Source organism: Pieris rapae, chromosome 3 (assembly GCF_905147795.1).
Source record: "Pieris rapae chromosome 3, ilPieRapa1.1, whole genome shotgun sequence".
Lineage (NCBI taxonomy): Eukaryota > Metazoa > Arthropoda > Insecta > Lepidoptera > Pieridae > Pieris > Pieris rapae.
The window spans coordinates 943,083-948,429 of NC_059511.1; positions in this window are offsets into that span (position 1 = coordinate 943,083).

The window sequence follows — 5,347 nt, forward strand, 5'->3', positions numbered from 1 at the left end:
GACAGAAGATATAGAAAGATGGATACGGGAAGCGCATGGAGTAAGAAAGCCATGGATAGATACATCATTTTCTCCAACCATTTGCGCCACCCTCCACGCAGCTCGGTGGTTTCCGCTGCTCAATGTCATACAAGTATCGCTTAAAACATCCATGTCTTGTTAACGCTTGCAGAAGACGTAATGTAAGGGTACCACTTTTTTCTATTTGCCCAGTTACTAAGTACTGGACGAATGGTCACCACTATTCTACTGTGTCTATATCTATGTGTGAGCCCTACTGTAGCTTATGAATATGGTTAACAAAGAATGGGAGGTCGTTTATGTAAGAAAGGCCCGAGAATTGAGCCTTGAGGGACGCTGATTAACATCTGCGAACCCGAAGTAGTGTCACCATTGACACACTCTTTGGATCCTTTCCTTTAAATATGCATTCATCAGGCTGGAAGCTTTGCCAATCTCGTCATTGTGTTAAAGCTTTCTAACCAGTATATCAGGATGAACACAGTCAAAGACCTTGGATAGATCACAAAAGATGCTGACTCCATCATATTATGTTTATTCCCAGGCATGTAATATGTCCGAAATTAACTTCACACCGGCATCGGAGCGATTAGAAAAACCATACTGTTTATTATACAAGACTTTATTTTTATTACTACCTAGATCATAAGTTTGAAATTAACGCGGGGAACATCACTTCAAATGTTATTAAGTACTAAGTACTATAAATGATTGGCCCAAGGCATAGCTTAAATGGGAATAGTATTAAAAATCATTGTATTTTGTATTTAAGAACGAATATCAACAATGTAATGTAATAAATAAATAAATAAATGATAACAAGTTAAAATATTACAAAAGAAGTCAAAAGTCAATCTCTACTTAACAACCAAAAAGTTATGAGTACTGATAACCGACCGACCATAGACCATGTCAAATTAGAAGGTAAAAATCTTTATGGAAATTATTATATAAGAAGTGTTTACACTGTTACAGAGTATCTGACCGATAGACTTTAATTTCTTTTATAAAAGTTAAGTTTATTGATAATGTTAAGTACATTCTCCTTTTCGCGAAGTGAAGTTAATGCAAATAAATAATGTATCTTGTGAGAATAGAAATGTATTAACTATGGTGGAGCCCTCCCACAACATTGCTGTGCCTAACCAAGGTCTTTATTGTAATAAATTATAACGTGTAAAATATTTATATAAGGAATGCAATAAAGATTTGAGTTTGAGTTTTAAAATATAAAGAAAGTTGGTCTAGCATTTCTTTTCAAAATTTTTACTCAACGCGCACCGTGAACAATGGTGTAAATCTTTAATTTAGATTGTCTGGAAAGACTCCACAATCGATACATCTGTTAAAAACTACAGACAATTCGGAGCTTATTACATTGATAACGGAATTGGTAACGACATAGAAATCATATACACGAATTTGATGATACTGATTTTGTAGGTGTCTTCGGGGGACTTTGATGGAACATCTTCAAGTGATTTTGAAGTGATTGACGTTTGACATCTAGAGTAGAAGTCTAATTAAATGTATCATATTATGAACAGGAAGTTTTCGCAACTCAAAACTTTCTTTAAGTGAGTACTATCTACAAAAAAATCATTTCTTTATTCCAGTATGGGCGTTCAAATCAATAATCGAATAGGCGCGACTAAGGAGTAACTCATTTTTTTCTTACTGAAATAACGCTTACTAATGTTTGTGTGGTTTCCGCTATTTAAAAATAACAACGATAGCGCGTTTTATATTCCGTCAGCGCCATCTAATGGTGCATTATTTGAACTGATTTAAATCAGTTTCTTGGTAGTGTTTATTTAGGATAGCATTCACTCGTTTTATTTGATGCTGATAACTGTAATTATGCTATTATTAGTATATTAAAATTTAAAATGAAAATCTATGCTAGTAACATGTGACCAAATTAAAATTCCACTAAAGAGGGAAGGTACTCATCCTAGTTTGCTTTTCTTTTCTTATTACATTCGGCCAGTTCTTTCGCTTAATTTCGTACTTTACCATTTTGGAAGAATTAAATTAATACCAAATTAATTATCCTAAAAATCTGGTATATTTTATATAAAAACTATAAAGTTGTATAACAGAATAGCAAAGTGAATTTAAAAAATTCAACAGTTTAAAAAAATATATAAATTGCAAAGTTTTTTTGAAAAGCTCTAAATATACAGTATATTGATTTATTACTTTTAAAATAAGTAAATTAAGAATAAATTTTCTGAAGATTGTGACATCCTTCATTGTTATAACAAGGTTTATAGAATGTTAATATTCATATAACATAGGTACTACGCTACCTAACTTGCGCAGGTGACGACTTTTTTAAGCCGTCCTCTGAATAAAAAAATAAAAATGCACATCAATCATCATTTATTGTCATTAATCAATAATCCTTAACAGCCTCCATGAAGTTTGCCATATAGTTTCCTTGAGGGTCAAATTTGTCTACGAAGTTTTTGTAGGCGTGTGGTTGTCTCCAGAAGAGACCACGGCAGAAGGTGTTTGCCAAATGCTTCTGGGCGTCGTTACAACGGTCGCAACCGCGAGCGATGGAGTCACCAACGATTGCTAAAATTATACGCAAAATAAAAAAGATATACATTCAGTCATGGATATTTGGAGATTACAGGTGGACTATATCTATTATAGGAGGATGCGTTTCATTTTTAGATTCCGCATGACAAGTGATACCTAAAGCTTTGCATGCCACGTAAGGTAAATGGCAATTTTTCTTTCATTGGATCCAGTCGTTGTTCTTTGCTAGGGTACCCAAACAACGAAATTCCCGAATTACAGTTGATTGTAATTGTTATTATATGTATGTTTTTTTTTGTGGGACCCCTACATCCTAGTCTATCAGGCACGCAATCAGGCAGATTTGTGATGGAGTGGCTAAGCAGCAGGGGAGTGTCGAAATGTCCCCTTTCCCGGAGTAGTTGTCGCCCGGGCAAGGGATTATTGCCATAATATTTATTGGTGAATTGGGGCCCGCTGCCCGGCGCCACCCCAGTAACCTCACGTACTATGTATGTTAAGAAAATTGTAAATACTAAGAAATATGTAGTCGAACATATTATGCTTTATTTTTTTATTATCTAACGGAGCCATAGAAAACTGCTGCACTTACATTTGAGACTCTGAGATACAGGGTCACACGGGCCATTATCCATGAAGCAGTCAGTCATGGCTTTGAGCTTCGCTGGATCGCGTACCACCCCCTCCATGTCCATATAATCATCTGCTGTCTTATAGAACTGTGCCGAATTGGCTAATGCAGCGCCCACAACCGCTAACAGGACAATGATTTTCATCTTGAATGCTTTGTCTATCTATAAAAAAATAAACATTATTGTCAGTATTTGAACATATATTTATCTATTAGCTAGCCCATTTCGACATTTTTCATGGGCTATGTGATTTTTTTTAATATTACGATTCATTAATATTAAAATTATAGTTGAAACCAAATCAGGAATCCAGACTATGTTCTCTCTAATACAGAACATGTTTATAGAACTAAATGATAAAATAAATAAAAATTTGTTGTTGTTACAAGAAACAATTCAAAATAGCAATTATCATTGGTAGAAAATACCAATGTCTATATTTAATTGTGTCATGCATTCAGTTCGCAATTGGCGAATTTTAAATTTAATTTTTATCTCCTATGAGTATCGATTAGAATATTTGGTATAATAATATATAAGTCAGTCTCTACAACATATATTAGTTTGGGTCGCGGATGGTGTTTCATGATCATTTATTTATCTCATATGTGATAAGTCTTGCGCACGCGGGTAGCTACAAAAACACATATCTTATTTAATAAAATAAGAACATATATAAGTTACAGTATATAAACGAAATCGGTGAATTCCATTCGGTGTCGAATAAAACAATTGTCTAATTCTAAGTACCAAAATTATATTTAAAAAGATCCATAACTATAGATAAGTATCGTTAGAACTTTTAAGTTTAGAATATTTTTTTTTAAAGAGGGATTCGTATATTTTACCACGGGAAATGATAACTTCCAAAAAAGAATAATAAATACTTCAACACTAAATTAGATTTAATTATAGTGATGTGAAAGCAGCCATATAAATGTTGAATATTCTTACCAAGTCACGAAGACAGAAGTCGACAACTGATAAAATATTTTAGAAACCCCCCATTTTATAGTCGATATCTTGAAAATAAATTTCATATAATTTTCACCATGAAATGAAATATGTATATTATAATTTCATAGTTTATCAATGGTCAATAAAATTGATTAGAATCACTATGTCTAAACAGATTTGTAGCGTATAATTTTAATATGTCAGAGGTCAACGACCGGGAGGACAACTCAGAGTAAAAACAACTGAAATGACAATTAACAAAACCAATCCTCTTGGGATTGGTTTTGTTAATTACCAATACCAGTGATGGCCTACTGGCTTCTGAGTGCAACTCTCATACCTGAGGTCAGGAGGTGCGATTATGTGTAATGAACGTAAACTGGACGCACAAAAAACATGGCGTTGTCACGTTGTCCCAGAGCCGAGCGTAAAAGGATTTCGTATTTTACAAATAATGATATTTTATTATAATAATTAAATTAAATTCATTGAAGTACCTATGCAATTTTCCACCAATGTTCTCTTGTGACGTTATCACGTAAAATTATGCTCCATAAACCCATTATCTACAGCGTATGTGTGGCCAAATTTCAACTAAAAGTATTATAAAACTATTTATTATGTGGGAAAAGATTGTCCCTTTTTCTGTTTTGGGACATCGCGCTAAAATTTGAGCAGCAGAATATAAAAACAGAAACGAGCAAAGAGTTATTGAAATCATTCATTCTTATTTGAGATCTTTACCAGTTACATCAAAACAAATTTGCTCTTCTAATTAATATGTTTTCCTTCACCGTTCGAGCAAATGTTAAATGTGCACATAGAAAGAAACTCCATTGGTGCACAGCCGGGGATCGAACCTACGACCTCAGGTATGAGAGTCGCACGCTGAAGCCACTAGGTCAACACTGCTCTAGCTCAAGGCAGAATACTCAATACTATTCGTATCACCTTGACGTCCGTCGTCCCGCAACTGAGCGGCAGGTTTTAACCCTATAGTAACTATACACAAGAAAAGAAAGAAGCTGAAGAAGCAAGCTCAAAAAAAAAAACTTTTTTCCTGCCTGACAAATAATTTCCGTAGTAACCTACCAACAACAAATAACACGGGAATACAATAAAACAAAACAGGAATATCACAGTCAGAGGTCCATCAAACTTGTCCGATATCATAAGATCAATGTTTT